This window comes from Dreissena polymorpha, chromosome 2 (genome assembly GCF_020536995.1).
Source record: "Dreissena polymorpha isolate Duluth1 chromosome 2, UMN_Dpol_1.0, whole genome shotgun sequence".
NCBI classification, from domain to species: domain Eukaryota; kingdom Metazoa; phylum Mollusca; class Bivalvia; order Myida; family Dreissenidae; genus Dreissena; species Dreissena polymorpha.
The window spans coordinates 122074815-122092945 of NC_068356.1; the positions used below are offsets into that span (position 1 = coordinate 122074815).

Genomic DNA, 18131 nt, shown 5'->3' on the forward strand with positions numbered 1-18131 from the left:
ATATGATCAGATATGAAGTGGATCTATGTTTATCGAAAAGTTTCCAAAATCAAAACGTACGTTTTTCCAAAAGTATTTCATACGGCTGTGTTTAAATATACTGGTAATCCATTATTAATTACTTTCAAGACGTGTCTTTCAAGTGAAACTATATTATACTCTTTTCTCTAAATATTATGTAAAACCAAGATAATAATTCTTAATAATCGTATCAAGACGTAATTAAGTGTTAATTTATTTTAGAATCCTTGTTCATTTCAACAATTGGAATTAAATTGCACCACATTTTTAGCTCACCTGAGCACAACGTGCTCATGGTGAGCTTTTGTGATTGCTTTTTGTCTGTCGTGCGTGGTGAGCCGTCAACATTTGCCTTGTTAACTCTCTAGAGGTCACATTAATTGTCCAATCTTCATGAAATTTGGTCAGAAGATTGGTCTCAATGATATCTTGAATAAGTTAAAAATGGTTACGTTTGCTTCAAAAACATTGCTGCCAAGGAGCGGGGCATTTTTTCCTTATATGGCTATAGTAAAATCTTGTTAACACACTAGAGGCCACATTTATTGTCTGATCTTCATGAAACTTGGTCAGAAGAATCATCCCAATAATATCTTGGACAAGAAAAAAAATGATGCCGATTGGTTGAAAAACATGGCCGCCAGGGGGCGGGGCATTTTTCCTTATATGGCTATAGTAAAACTTTGTTTACACTCTAGAGGCCACATTTATTTTCCGATCTTCATAAAACTTGCTCAGAAGATTTGTCCCAATGATATCTTGGATGAGTTCAAAAATGGTAACCATTGCTTGAAAAACATGGCTGCCAAGAGGCGGGGCATTTTTCCTTTCATGGCTGTATATGGCTAAAGTAAAATCTTGTTAACACTCTAGAGGCCACATTTATTGTCCAATCTTTAGGAAACTTGGTCAGAATTTTGTCTTATTGATATCTTGGATGAGTTCGAAAATGGTTACGTTTGCTTGAAAAACATGGCTGCCAAGGGGCGGGGCATTTTTCCTTATATGAATATATATATATGGCTATAGTAAAATCTTTTACACTCTAGAGGCCACATTTTTAGTCCGATCTTCGTGAAACTCTGTCAGACGACTCATCCCGATTATATCTTGGACGAGTTCAAAAATGATGCCGGTTGGTTGAAAAAATGGCCACGGGGCGGGGCATTTTTATGTCCCCCACTATAGTAGTGGGGGACATATTGTTTTAGCCCTGTCTGTTGGTTGGTTGGTTGGTTGGTTGGTTGGTCTGTACGTTGGTCTGTTTGCGCCAACTTCAACATTTGCAATAACTTTTGCAATATTGAAGATAGCAACTTGATATTTGGCATGCATATGTATCTCATGGAGCTGCACATTTTAAGTGGTAAAAGCTCAAGGTCAAGGTCATCCTTCAAGGTCAAAGGTCAAATATATGGGTCAAAATTACTAATTTAATGTACACTTTTGCAGTATTTCAATATTCAAGATAGCAACTTGATATTTGGCATGCATGTGTATCTCATGGAGGTGCACATTTTGAGTGGTGAAAGGTCAAGGTCATCCTTCAAGGTCAAATATATGGGTCAAAATTGCTCATGTAATGTCACTTCTGCAATATTGAAGCTAGCAATTTTATATTTGAAATGCATGTGTATCTCATGGAGCTGCACAATTTGAGTGGTGAACGGTAAAGGTCAAGGTCATCCTTCAAGGTCAATGTCATATAGGGGGACATTGTGTTTCACAAACGCATCTTGTTCCTTATGTGGCTATAGTAAAACCTTGTTAACACTCTAGAGGTCACATTTATTTTCCGATCATCATGAAACTTGGTCAGATTTGTCCCAATGATATCTTTGATGAGTTCGAAAACGGTTTTGGTTGCTTTGAAAACATGGCCACCAAGGGCGGGGCATTTTTCCTTATATGGCTATATATGGCTTTAGTTAAATCTTGTTAGCACTCTAGAGGCCACATTTATTGTCCAATCTTCATGAAATTTCGTCAGAAGATTGGTCTCAATGATATCTTGGATGAGTTCGAAAATAATTATGCTTGCTTGAAAAACATGGATTCCAAGGGGCGGGGCATTTTTCCTTATATGGTTATAGTAAAATCTTGTTAACACTCTAGAGGCCACATTTACTGTTCACTCTTTATGAAACTTGGTCAGAAGATTCACCCCAATAATATCTTGGAAGAGTTAAAAAATGATACCGGTTGGATGAAAAAACATGGCTGCAATGGGGCGGGACATTTTTCCTTATTTGGCTATAGTAAAACCTAGTTAACACTCTAGAGGCCACATTAATTTTCCGATATTCATGAAACTGGGTCAGAAGATTTGTCCCAATAATATCTTGTTATTTCAGGTGAGCGACTATGGGCTTTTCATGCCCTGTTGTTGCATATTGGAACGATTGAGATTATGTGACTTTTGAAATTCAACCAAGTGCGAATGTATTTAAGAAGTCTCGCTCGTTTCAAAATGGGAATTTTTTAAAACTTGCTTTACACTTGCATATTGGAACGATTATTAAAAATTCAACAAAGTGCGAATGTATTTAGGAAATCTCGTTCATTTCAAAATTGGACATTTATAAAATTTGCATCATTTTTCTTGCATATTGGAATTATTGAATTTATGTGGTTCTTTCAAATTCGATACAAGTATTCCTTAATTTTACGAAATGTATGTTTGTCGTTGAAAGTCGAAACATTTTTTCCTAAATTATTATGTCTAGTTCACAAAAAAGCGATACAGCACCATAATTATTTTACAACCAGAAACAGACTGTCATTGTGACACTAGGGTGAGAGCACACCCACCACCCAGCTACAGACTATGACAAAGAAAGATACCCCTAGAGTCTACTGATGTGAGGAATGATAGACACACTTGGACTGACTTTATGGAATCATAACAGACTGCCCAATCGACACGAATGCAACACCATAAACAGTGATCTGCTCATTCGGGATTGTCAGCAGTGAGACGCTGGAGTATCCCAGTCAGGAGTCGAGCCACAGTACTGAAACAAGAAGCTATGGCAACTTCTAGACGAGGACCTGGAACCTATCATAGAAGCATTAATGCAAGGACCAGCGGACCGGAAGCTTCGACCCATCACCACCATAGTCTACTCTGTAGCAAAGGAACGGTTAGGAAGAGAGAAAGCAAAGGCCCTCCCCCCCCAAAGAGACCCTCATGACGGCAAACCCGCATTGAGCGATAAGACGAGAACTCAAACAGTTAAAGCGTCGATACAGGTTACAATATACTTAATCTTTTTGGAGTGCAATGCTCTACTCTCTAAAAACATGAACATCATTTATTTGAAGACACGGTTCTCTGTAGGGTCACTTGCCATGACTTTATTTTAGTATATTTCTGTGTGCATGTGGCAGGAAAAACATTGTTGTTTACTAGAAATTCACTCTTTTATCTGAAGATTGTAGACTACATAAGACTTTGACAGATGGCGGGAAACCCTCATGAACTGGATAGAAGCCGGTAAATACATGGCCGTAAAACAGTGACTTTTGATTCGTGACGAGTTCTTTCTTACATACCGCGTGACCTATCTTTTTTATTGCTTAAATCAATTCGGCTTGGACTGCTCTTCGAGAAAAGGTATGGTTATGAGGGTCTCTATGCGCAAAAGTTTGACTTTATTTTTCGTTAAAGTTATTGCTTTTACATTGAATTTGTGTAGGAAATCTTTAACTATATTGTAACCTACAGAGAGAGTTCATTGCTGGAACGCCTCGGTATATCCCAACCTAAGGGATACAGCTCACACCCAGTTGAAATCTCTGCGGAATGCGGAAAATACAAGGAGAAAGGCAAGGGAGCGGACTAAGAAGAGGTAAGCGTTCGCGGCTAGCACATAAAAATTTGCTCGTAATCTACTAGACAATGATTTCTCAGGAGTCCTCGAATCCCCAGTGGATGAGGTAGGAAGATGCCTCCACGAGACGCATTCCGATGTCAGTAGAAACGACGCTTTAGGAAGCTGTGATCGCATAGTACTAGCAGCACCTCCAGAGGTTAAACTCATAGCCAACACTGGCGAAAGTAAAGGACATCATCAAGAAGGCACGATTTTGTTCTGCCCCTGGACCTAACGCCATCTCGAACAAAATATACAAGATGTGCCCTCGTCTATTAAACAGGTTATAAAGCCTCCTGAAAATGGTATGGAGGAAAGGCAAAGTACCAGCAGCCTGGAAGGAAGCAGAAGGAATATTCTCACCCAAGGAATAGAACTCTAAGGACAACGACCAGTTCCGGACCATTTCACTTTTAAACGTTGAATGGAAAACTTTCTTCGCTATCATCGCCAGAAAACTTACGACTCACCTCATAGCCAACAATTATATCATAACCTGTGCTCAGAAGGGAGGCTTTCCCGGTGTATCAGGCTGGGTAGAGCACACCAGTGCGATAGAACAACTGATACGAGAAGCATAGGCATGTAAGAAGGACTTCACAGTCGTCTGGCTCAACCTCGCCAATGCATATAGTTCCATCCCTCACCAGTTGATTTACACAGCTCTCCAACTCTACCATGTTCTAGCCAGTACCCAGAAAATCAACACGAGCTACGTGCATTGTATCTAACTCCGGTTCTCCGTAGGTGTCCAGATGACGGACTGGCAGAAGTTGGAGAAAGGAATTGTCACCGGATGCACAGAGTTTCTGTGATACTCTTCATCATGGGAATGAACCTTCTGATAAATGCAGCCCTCGGTGAGACACGCGGACCAAAGACGGAAACAGGGATCTACCAGCCATCCAGTCGAGGCTTCATGGATAATTTCACTCTCACCACTACTACTCATGGACAGGCGAGATGGATGTTGACTGCCATGACAGACGTCGCTTCATTGGCCAGGATGAAAAACAAGGCAGCAAAGTCCTAATCTATGATCATCAAGAAGGGCAAACCGACAAATAGATTCATCCTCCAAGTACAGAACAATAAGGTACCGTCGATAATGAAGAGCCCTATCAAATGTCTTTTGAAATAGTTTAATGCAAGCCTGCAGGACAGCGACAATATCAGAAAGGTTGAAACCCAGGTAGATAAGGTACTGAAGAAGATCGACAGCAGCAACCTTCCAGGGAAGTTCAAAGCCTGTCTATACCAGCATGCCTTACTACCAAGACTAATCTGGCCAATGATGCTGTATGAGGAATCAAGCTCAGTAATAGAAGCCTTAGAGAGGACCACCAGCCGACACCTAAGGAAGTAGCTAGGAATACCCCCTCCCCCCCCAATTTATCCAACGTAGGACTGTTCGGGAAAAGAAACAAGCTTCAACTCCCACTGTCCTCACTTGCGGAAAAATTTAAGACAGCCATGACGAGACTGGTACTCACCCTAAGAGACTTCCCAGATGAGCATATCCGAGAAGCAGACATTGTTATCCGCACCAGCAGTAAATGGTCGACTGTTGTCTGACGTCAGGGGATTGGAACAACAAACACATCTGTGAAGCCGAGCAAACAAGAAAGAGAGGCTCGCCATGATCCAGGCACATGGCAGGAAGGCAGAAGAATACAAGAGACAATCTAGAGCGGTAGACATGGGTACACAGGGAGCATGGGCAACATGGAATACACTAGGGAAGAAATTGGAAGCATGACTCCATCAGAATTTTCTTCCTCCTTAGGTTAGTCCATAACCTCTCACCATCACACGCAAATCACTGACGTTGGGGAATCATGCAAGATCCTAAATGAAAACTTTGTGATCGTCCCGGCACTCTAGAACATGTTCTTTTTTGCTGCCTTACAATTCTGTCACAAGGAAGATACAGATGACGTCACGACAATGTCCTCAGAGAGGTGGCTGACTGGCTTGAACAAGAAAGGGAAAACGAACGCAGTAGACCCCGCGGCATCATATAATCAACTTCGTAAAGCCGGGTGAAACTGCACAGAGACAGCCTACACAGAAAACCTCAATCCTCAACGGCGCAACCGGATGCAGCATGAAGGTTGACGTTGACAAGAAGCTGGTCTTCTTAAGAATCGTACAGACACACCCAAGGCCCGACACCGTGATGTGGTCAGAGACGGGAAAACGACTTGGAAAACCAGATGCGAGGAGGATTACGAGAGGAAAAAGGCCAAGTACACAGAGCTTCTAGAAACTTGCAACCAAAGAGGCTGGCGTACTTGGTTGTTCCCCATAGAAGTAGGCGCTAGAGCGTTTTGCGCACAATCCGTGTGCCGACTGATGTCAGCTGTCGGGTCTACTGGCAGTGATAGATAGCGGACTATCCGAAAACTGAGACAAGCTGGAGGGCGGTCGTCGAGCTAGTTATGGCTTAGACGAGAAGAGGCAACTTGGCATAAATAGAGCTATATATATTCACACCTTAGCTACGGTGGCCCCACCCTCACGAGTTGCCCATTGTTCCGGGGAGAAACATTAACGACTGAAGAACTCCATACTGATGATGAATGTCAATCGGCAATCCACAACCACCATAGTTGAGTCTACATGTGGGAGATTCACGAGTGGGTGTGCGATTGTATTTAACTTATTTTGCTTTTGTTTTATTGCCATTATTTAATTATTTTTTTATCTGAATTTCAATTAAGTTAAACAAAATTTGATAGTTTAAACATACTGTGTATTTAATAAAATTAATATCTATCACATCGTTATATATGCGATTGTCTAGATAAACAGTATGAACAACATATTGACCTTATGTGTTAAGTTGTCAACATAATCCGGGCTGTCACCTTCCAGAAAACGTTTCGGATTTTGCAGGACCCACGCCATATTGCATTCGTGCAGCGACATCTTTGAACTCAGGCGCTTATCACGTGGCCTATTGCAATTTAGCACATGCGCAGAAACTGTTTTACAGTCAATTGTAATGAACGATCTCCCAATAACCAGTAGTGTACCGTTAGAACTGCCAACATACGTGCACGAGGAGGTCAAAGAGCTATGTACACAAAATACTAGTATATGTGATGACTGACCACCATCGTATAACTGTTTATATATTTGGCCTGTAGAATTGAGAGAGTTACTGATTCCGAGCGGATTGCAGGATAGCAAAATTTGTTTCAAAGTTTTTCAAGGTAACAATACGTACACATTAAACAGTATATTCACTGTAAATCTTCTCTCTACAAATCATATCATGTTTAGAATAAGCAAATTTCCGAAATTCTGGTAATTGTTGCATTATATGATGTTTTGAAACCTCTGTTTATGTTGCCTGTTCCTTTTATTTGATACAATATACCTTCGCTTATTGCCAAATGGGCGACATGTTTTGTTCGTGAACTTTATTTTATTTTGTAAATTATTAAACAAGGATTGTATTTACTTTAATTATAAGCTTCTATATGTAGCAGGGTTCGGTATAAGGAGAACTTATACTGCCTTGCTATATGAGCTAGCTTTTATAGCGACGCGGTAGAGTGTCTGCCTGATTTGGAACCGGGAGGTCCCGGGTTCGATCCCCAGTATGGTCGGGGATTGAGTTGATTTCAATTTAAATTAATCAAATTTAAGAATTTATAATAAAGATAAACAGATCATGAAGATGTATCCCCTTCTACTGTAAAATGAGTCGCTACAGTTATTCTAAGACTATCCTGTGCGGACTGCACGGGCTAATTTGGGATGACACTTTACGCACGTGCATTAAGCCCAGTTTTCCCAAAACGAGGCTCTCATCATGTAGTGTGCCTTTAAGTTCATATACCAGAATGATCAGTGAAACATGACATATGAGATCAAGTTACATCTGCCCGCTCTACAGTCACCACAGTCGAGTAGTATTTGCGCATGCAAAATTTAAATTCAATCGTCTAGCTGTTTACTTCCGGTTTCGATATTGAAATCTAACGTGTTTTAGGTTGTGTTAAATATTGAAAAACAGGTAAAGTCGATAACACTCATAAGGTAATCATTTAATGTAAACTTGTTCAATAAATTTCGTCAAATAGAAGTTCGTATACATGTACACATATAGTAGATGTGCATTCTGTCTCTTTATACAGCTTTTAATAATTTTATATATATATATATATATATATATATATATATATATATATATATATATATATATATATATATGTATAACCAACAGTATAGTTTCTTAAGTTTGATATTAAAATGAAGCTAACTATGTTGATAATTAATATTTTAACTAAAAAACATCTTAAATGAGTTTGAACTATGTTTACATCTTTATGTTTGCAGTGTTAGGCAATAAATAACAGGATTACCTAACTGATTAACAATGAACCGGACAGATGAATTTGTTTTCATCGTATGATACCTGATCTTCTTTGACGCATAAGGATGCTAGAGTATGTGTTGGCGTACTTGTTGGTCTCCGTTGTGTGCCTTCTTCTCCTCGTGGCATACTTGTGGCATTGGATTAACAAGCAGAGAAGGGTGTAAGTAGAATAGGTTAAATTACAATGTAAAGAGCGCCATGGCTTAGTGCATATTGTGTCCGCCTAATGACCGAGAGGTCACGGGTTCGATCCATACTGTAGAAGCGTTCTTCAGATCTCCCTCATATATACCAAGTACCGGTTCTACACATGAAAAGGGATCGATAGCGGTTCAATAAGCCTTAGGCTTTCGATGCACTCGCACTAAAATAAATAGGTTTAAACTTAAACTACTCTTTAGATATCGAACTGCCGCCACCTTTCAAATAAACAAAGCTGTCCCACTTCTTTTTTGAACTGTTAAATGCATGTAAACAGTCTGTTAATGTTTCCGTAACGAATACCTCAGACTGTCCTCAGTACATGTCAGGTAAGATTGTCTTTCATTACTGATGAATACGTATTTTTGATTTTTTCTGTATACGTGTACATCACAAGACTGCTTATTCTCCCGATAGCAAGCGTAGTCCTTATTCGACCAAATACGTTTCAAACTGTACAAGGAACAACGTTTGAATTATTTAATATTTCTTGTCAGGAAAGATTGTCTTTTATTACTGATGAATACGTGTTATGGAATTTAGCCTGTAATACAGGCTGTTTACGTGTACCTCACAGGACTATGCTTATTGGCCCGATAGCAATCGTAGTCCTTATTCGACCGAATACGTCTCAAACTGTACAAGTAACAACGTTTTAATTACTTAATAGTTATTGTTTATGTTTGGCGAATTTTGAATTTCTAGGTTACGCTTACCGGTATTAGTTTTACGTAGTAGTATTCTTGAATAATTACCGATTCAAGCAATACCCTTTATTAATAACCAAGGCCATAGTATCAATTGACCTTTCAACAGCGAGAGTGAATCACGCCCCCCGATTTCAAGGGAGGTCACTCCGCCGAAGTCCGTCATAAAACTGGCTACGCGAATCGGTACGTTGGAAGATATTCACAAAGATTTCGGTCCAAATTACATGAAATGTTTCTATTGCTATCATGTTTTATTTAAAATGTGTTAAATGTAATGTATCAAATAGGTGTTTAGCTCCCCTCAAAGATATAGTACCAGAAAGGCCGTTTACCAAAAAGGCTTCCCAAAAAGTCCGCATCAGTGAACCAAAAACGCCTCATGGTATACCAGAAAGGCCATACAATATTTTTATTATCATTGAATAGTTATGCTGAATATAATTATCATATCTATGAAATAGTCATAACTTTTTTATAAGTCTACTTAAAAGTCGTTAATCTATAGTCAAAGTCGGCCAATTATCGCAAATTATCACATACAGAATGCATTGTCGTTTGTCACAATACTTTTCATTGAGTAATAGATGTTTCAGTTTTTTAATTAAAAGCCGTTAATTTTGCAACCGATGGCAATATTGCAAATGTGGCAAAGGTAAGTAAATTTATTCTATAAGAAGACAAAGAACGTTATATTGAAATCCGATATAACACATATCTATAATGCGTTTGGTCAAAATGACCCATGAGCATTGTTATAATCGTGTAACATAGTCAATTTCGTCAAAAAAGTAACATACACAATATATTATTAATTTCCTCTTAAACTATTTTTTGCAATGTTTAAAATATAAGAAGTTGAAAGAATTTTCATGTACAAAAAAAACCTCGCTAATCAGACTGGCTATCAAAGTGTCAAGGGTCATTCACAGTTTGCGGCATCTGTTTTGATAACGGATTAGTAGAAAGCCCACATATGGTGTAAAATGACATTTATTGGCAACTATTGATAATTACATGCGCATTTTAAAATAGTTTCTTAACTTTTAACGATATACAACTAGCTACATTAAATTCGGAAGATTTAAACCGAAAGAAATAAAAATGCTCTATTTTATGTGATATTATTAAAAATTATAACTGATTGTCTTTATTATTACGCATTTCATTAGCATTAATAATCTAGTTAGCAAAGTTTAGAATATTTTTTTATTAGCCGACTGCATTAGAATGTCAAATTTATTTAACGTTAGCCACCTTTGAAAATATGGTTTTAAATGTTCCTTTCTAATTTCTCTATATAGAGGAAAAACAAGTAAAAAGTGATACTGGTTTTCTATAGCGTGTCCGGTGCAAAACTTACATATTCTATTTTCGCGTAGTATCTTATTATGACGACCTTCGAACAAACGTCGAGGTGTTTTGCTTTCGGGCGATAGCTTAATATGTTGAGATTAAGCTGTTCGTTGAGACGACTACAAAGACGAATCCAACGTTTGCATTTTTTAAGATTAGTACCCGGTTAATGGAACGGAAAAAACGTAGTTCCATCTTTTAACCGTTCTGGATACATTGTGTCTGAATAACAAGTGCCATAACAGCACCTTTTAACCATTTTCTTTGTTTAAAACACAGCATTACGTATAAGCTTATGTGACGAACAACGGCGAGTTTGACGGACAAAATGGCGGATAGAAACGGGCCTAATCTATGCAGTAATCTGATTGGTTAATAAGCCTGTCAATCAATCGGCTGTCGAAAGGTCAATTTGGTAAGGTTGGGATACGATATTGTCTTAATCTGTACACTGCATTCCAGATTCAAGCAATCGACTTGATAAATGATGTATAGTTTGTTGAGTTTGGTATACTAAATTATTGTATTGTGTACACTGCGTTTCTAATCTAATATCGTGTGTGTGTTTGGTCATTTGCAGTAATCACAGTGAAGCAGCGGACACAAATACAGGCAACGCCCTTTTAAATTGTCCGAAGTCATCGTTCTCTATGATGTATTCCGCTACAATGGCGAACGGACAAGGGAGCGAATTCAACGAGAACATTACTAAGTACCTAAGTCAGAAAGCGAGACAAATGGATAGAGAGGAAAAAATAATGTCGCACAATAAACCATCAGTTAAGAAACGTGTCCATGAGTTGTAGCGCGGGCTAAGGAGGTTTAACGTGAACGTTTTCATCGTATTTGTAATAAATGTTCATCAATATATATTAAAGCAGTTATTTTTTTTATATAGAAGTGCTTGAATTATTGTGCAGAAAAATAAACGTTTGTTATAATTACATCCATCGTTTTAGCATTTTAGGTATACATGTAAGTGTGTCACGCATAAAGAAAACCCGTGTCGTAATGTTTAGCATGAGTCTCGCTCCGGGAAAACGGGGTTTAACGCATGAGCGTATATACGCCTGGTTAAAAAGAGACGACAACTTTCGTTTTTATGGTATTTTTCGTTTAAAAGATGTCACTTCTTAGCGAAAATCCAATTTAGGCGGACAGCGCAGGCTAACCTGACTTAACGTAAATGCAAAAAGCCCCGTTTTCCCAAAAGGAGGCTTATATATATATATCCACCTACCACATCAACTGCTTGTCAATGCCTCTACCCCAATATCGTTGTTACAGTTACATGTGATACAGATTTGTTTTGCATTACAGAATCCTGATTGTAGTACATAAACTTTACATGATTGATGCCCAACTACCATTCTATAGATTACTGAAGGTATAAATCATAATGTATGTTATTATACTGCAATGTGGTCAATGTTTGAAAAAATATATACATATTCGTCCTCTTTCAGCACTATAGGCATATTTGTGAAGAAACAAGTCGATTTCCTAAAAATAACTAAAAATTACAGGCTATGCGTTTCTAAACCTTTGATCTCCTCTACTTCCCCTTATACAAGTTCCGGTGCCGAGAGATATGAGCCATTGAAGAGATGTATAGTACAGTATTCTAGCATCGAAAGAACCGTGATCAATTCCCCTATGCCTGACCATTGGCCACATGAGACGCATTAGTTTGTTAACAAGGGGATATTACAATATACGGAAGAAACAACTTCCATGTAGTTTTCCAGTGCCCGATGTAAACAACCTAGTATGCATAATGGATACGGGGCAGTTTTATTTTTAACATGGGTAGAAGTGGTGGGATAAGAATTAATAGGACTTACAGGGATTATGCAGAACAAGAAGCAGTCACTCGTTTTGATATAATCGATGGAAACCCAAGAAAAAATGCAGATACTGAAGAGATTTCTACAATAAATATCGATGGGTATACATAAAACTAGGCAAAAGAAAAATGTAGCATAACGTTATTATGGTCATAGACACACTGCTCGATGTTGATGAAGATTGGACGAAAAATCACTAATCTTCCGTAAATCTTTTACAACATATTCTTTTTATAATGTTTCATGGTGAATCTCCATTAATATTTTATTTGTACGATATGTTTGATCTTACGGTTATAGACAAACTATGTATGTTGGTAAGTTTGAATGAAACATGAACAAAACGCCGGTTTTAAGGAAATCCAACCTTCACACTTGGCCAAAAAATATTCACCAAACATTTAAGAGTAAATAAAAAAATAACCGCACTTATGTAATTGCGATTCAAATTGAAAAGAAATAGAATAGAAGAGCGTCGTAATCGTAACTTTCTAATCAGCAACACATTGTCTTTGTTAAAAAAATCTAAAGCACAGCATCGTATAATTAAATATTCATGTCATCGCTGGACTTAAAAGGAAAAAGTCGAAATAAGGTTGTTCAATGCAAAATTGCATCGCTTCGGTGTGTATGCTTTATGTCTATATTTTGATATCATACAAACAAAAGTTACTTATATACATATATGTATAAATGATATTATTTGTGATTTAACGTGGAAAGCTCCAAAAAGCGTCGCTAGACTCAAGCCTTCAAACTTGAAATAGTGATATTAGAAACTCGGACTCCAGCCTTCAAACTTGAAATATTGATATTAGAAACTCGGACTCCAGCCTTCAAACTTGAAATATTGATATGAGAAACTCGGACTCCAGCCTTCAAACTTGAAATATTGATATTAGAAACTCGGACTCCAGCCTTCAAACTTGAAATATTGATATTAGAAACTCTATTCTCCAGCCTTCAAACTTGAAATATTGATATTAGAAACTCGGACTCCAGCCTTCGAACTTGAAATATTGATATTAGAAACTCTAGACTCCAGCCTTCAAACTTGAAATATTGATATTAGAAACTCGAGACTTTATGTATAAGTCACGGCCCACGTGGGCATGTGACAACATACAAAATAGACAACTGTAGTAAACCAGGAACCAATAATAGACAGATGTAGTAAACCAGGAACCACACAATAGACAGATGTAGTAAACCAGGAACCACAAAATAGACAGATGTAGTAAACCAGGAACCACAAAATAGACAGATGTAGTAAACCAGGAACCACAAAATAGACATATGTAGTAAACCAGGAACCAATAATATACAGATGTAGTAAACCAGGAACCAATATAAATAGACAGATGTAGCAAACCAGGAACTAATATAAATAGACAGATGTAGCAAACCAGGAACCAATATAAATAGACAGATGTAGTAAACCAGGAACCAATATTAGACAGATGTAGTAAAACAGGAACCAATGTTAGACAGATGTAGAAAACCAGGAACCAAAATAGACAGATGTAGTAAACCAGGAACCAAAATAGACAGATGTAGTAAACCAGGAACCAATAATAGACAAATGTAGTAAACCAGCAACCAATATAATCAAAGCGCTGAAGGCACTAAAGATGTTCGCTATTGCATAATTTAACACGCAATTGATTTTTGAAAATCAATCGCAAGTTTGAAATGAACACACGCCATTCAACTTTATAAAGTGTGTGTCATAGCGCACGGGTCGAGTTTTGTGTGCACTTTTTATCATCCTTATTATTTCATAGAAATAACTAAGACAAAATAAAAACAACATACTTTTTTGGAAGTTCTGAAAGCATAGAAAGTACGATGAAAATGGAAATGAGAACTTAATATAAAGAAAATTTGCAGTCACCATCATATTAAAGGAATATTTTTTCTAATATCAAATGACTATCTCACCAAGAATATAAATTCATAATGAAAGTTCCGTGTACAAAACTTTTGATTTTTGACACCATATACAAATTCAAAATATACAATAATCTTCGTATCTTTATATGGAGGAATAAAAGTATATAAACATTGCTGTTTATGCTTTACTTGTTACCCGAGCAGTTCACACGGTGTCAACAACGCTAACATAAACATAGGTATAGAGCACTGATGCGCTTTTAGGCGTCGCTGTTTAAGTTTTCATCTTAGTGACTTTTACATAACGCCAACAGACACGCATGAATATTTTCGAATATTTAATAAGCTGATTCGAGATTCAACCTCTGAATTTTTGCTACATCACTGCGTATGTGCTCAATTCAAAGGATGTAGCACTGTTAAGTGTAAGGAATTCCGGACTACTCTCTGTATGCTCAAACGACACAAATTGTGGCCCTGTTACAATTACGCGTTACAATCCATCTCGCAGAATTTCACTTTCGCCTCCAAGATGAGAAAACAATCATTAGCGAAATAGTATAGTGTCACGATAAGAGAAAATCGTTTAATTATCATACCACAATGTTTGCCGTACTTGGTCAGCACGTCTGGAAATCATTCCTTAATGTGTGGATAGGCTGCCATTATTAACAAGTTTGCTATTTTGAATTCAATTTTGTATCAAAAAGCATTGTTCTTAAATGTGGCATTTTAAATTCGCAATGAAATTTGTAATGACCCTCGTCATGCGAAAATGGGTCTTATTCCATATGCGCCCATCATATTAATAGCCCACTCAGCTATCCATCCTTCTGGTAAGGAGAAACATAACATATTGAGTGATTTTAAAGCGAACAGCATCGCCTATGGCCTGACTGCGCAAAAGCACATGTTGGGTTTAACAAACGCTTGCCGAAACGCATAAGACCCATTTTCGCATGACGACGCTATTGAGGTGTGATTTAAATGTGTTGAAAGAAAACTGCGTTTAAATCAAATATAAACATACGATATATTTCGATAGTGAAATAAGATACTCATAACAAGGCATATGAGGTCACATATGAAGTGCTCTCCCGTAGTATATTTTTTATTTACTCACACTAATGTGTGGTTTGACAATGCTAACACACATTTCATGCGGTGAATATGCAGCTTACAGGTGAAAAACACAACATAATAGTGTAACTTTTGTTTAATTGTATTTAATTATTTAGAAAAGTAAATTGCTAACTTTATTTCAAAGTCAGCGTATACGCCGACTACATTTTTAAAATACATTTACTGTTATAAATATATTTAATATAATATATTTAGTTGTTTTTGGTTTTAGCGATTATAAAGCATTTTCGAGGTTGCCTGTAGTATGCCTGTAGTAATTGATGAACTCATATCCAACTGTCTTATGTATTGAGAACTGTGAATATAAACAAGCTAAACCTTCTACTAATCTTCTACTATTGCGTTGCTTGCACCCGTAAATACAAAAGATCGCCGCTATCTGTTGAGAACCAAAGAACGTTTTCCAGAAATACCCGCTGTAGTAGCATGAACGAGGTTATGAAACAGGTCATTCGTATTATTATTATAAATTGTTTGTTATATTCGGGTTTAGCGATTATGAAACATTTTTTTTGTTTTTGTCTATCGTATCGCCGAAGTTATTGTTGAACTTATGTTCAACATTTTGTAAATTGAGAATATAAATAAGCGTCAACTTTTTCCCGAATCTCTCAATTTACGACCTGTACTACGTCATTGAGTTGTATGTGACAGCGTAACCTATTGCGTTGTTATAACCCGTAAACTTTCCTTTGTTTATCGACAGGCGCATCTATTAATAGCCTCATATCATGAATGCCAAAACACCCGCGAAAAAGAACCACGTGACCAAATAGGACGCTAAACGCAGATACCATGCGACTACGACTTTTATTATGTAAGAACGCTCCGCAATTCCTTTGAAGCCGGAACCTTGTGATTGCTATTACGTAAAGAATTGACCTCTAATTGAAGTAAGCAAAGGAAACGCAGCACCTAATTGACCCATTCCTTCTATGTGCGAAGGCAGATTGAATTTTACTAATGTATGGTTTGCCTATTATAACACACATTATAATGCGGTAAATATGCGACTAACAAGTAAAAAAACACTATCATTAAACTTTTGTTTTGAATTAAGTTATTTAGAAACCAAAATTCCAAACCTTATTTCAAAACAGCAAGACTACATTTTTTAGAGAATATTCTTGTTATATTAAAATGTTTTTTTAACAGTTTCAGCGATAATGAAACATTTTTTATGTTGTCTATCGTATCCCTGTAATAATTGTTGAACTCGTGGTCAACGTATTATTAATTGAGACCTGTGAATATAAACAAGCGTAACCTTATACTAGTGCGTTATTCTCACCCGGATTCCCCTTTGTTTATCGCCAGCCTCAGAGTTATGAATGAGATGAGCGAAAATACTATTTCACGCAGACGCAGCAGAAAGTGGACTATTTTAATCATTCATAAACAATCTCCTCCGCGACACGTACAATACGATCATTGTTTTTTTTTATTCTTTTCTATAAAACACCATTCGAAACTATTGCATTTAACACGATATTAATATAGTGTTTCCATTTGTGAATAAACATATTTGGAGAACTCAAACCTCTTGCATAAATTATACAACTCTTTCTTGCGCGTAGTAAGCGGGAATTGGGTTAATCATACCTAGGCCGTACCGACCTGAATTTTACACTAAGCACTTTAGACGGTCGCTAAAGCGACCATCTAAAAAGACAGATGTAGTAAACCAGGAACCAATATAAATAGGCAGATGTAGTAAACCAGGAACCAATACAAAATAGACAGATGTAGTAAACCAGGAACCAATACAAAATAGACAAATGTAGTAAACCAGGAACCAATACAAAATAGACAGATGTAGTAAACCAGGAACCAATATTTATGTACCACACCAAAAAATGATACACTTATTGGTCACTTTCTACATTATTAAATCTTTCTCTTTCAACTGGCATATTATGGCTCGATGGGCCATTGTCGGCTTGGGTACTTCTAAAATGTACACTGGGTACTCTTTAGTATACTTAAATGTACCCCGGGTACGGAAAATATACTAACTCGTCCCCGGCCAATTTAGACTGTAACCGAGTTATATTCCCGCCCAAAACCTGATGTCATAAAACGCGCTACGGATTACGAAAAAAATCTTTGAACATAACCTTCCTCAACATGCTTTATTTTGTAGGAGTTTCGATAATATTGAGGCCATTTACAGAATATTGACAAAAATATGAACATAATTACAAAATAGACAAAACAAATAGACGACAACGACCAATTTAGCGTTAAAAATCCCGGGTACGTTTCAGTATACTTAGGAGTACCGGGGTACATTTAAAAAGTACCCGAGCAGACAATGACCAATCTAGCTATAGCATGGGGCGTACATTTGAATGTACACAACACATTTCAAAGTCATAAAGCAAATTAAAAAGTAATTATACTCAAATCATGTACCATATACTTCAATTCTGTAGTTTAAACCGTTTCAATATTAATTAACTACTACTAGCCCGGAGTCATTATATTTACTTTAAATCTTGACATGCACCTGTTTAAAGTTTCAACATTCTGGTAAATCCCATTATTTAACCAGTCTTAATCATTTAGAGCGCCATAAGAACATTCACATTTTCATTAACATAACGATATTTAGACAACGATCTATAAAAAATAACAACAACAATGGGTATCCACTTTATAGATCTTTGTTGAGACATACAATGCGACTGAGATCATG

General features: G+C 37.2%; 1 long non-coding RNA gene across 1 annotated transcript; it reads left to right on the plus strand.

The window, feature by feature from the left end:
- The first annotated feature begins 7782 nt into the window (after positions 1-7782).
- LOC127868818 (uncharacterized) lies at positions 7783-11443 on the plus strand. The gene is made up of 3 exons (XR_008044259.1): positions 7783-7946; positions 8247-8446; positions 11131-11443. It is a non-coding gene; the product is annotated as an uncharacterized LOC127868818 (long non-coding RNA).
- The last annotated feature ends 6688 nt before the right edge of the window (positions 11444-18131 follow it).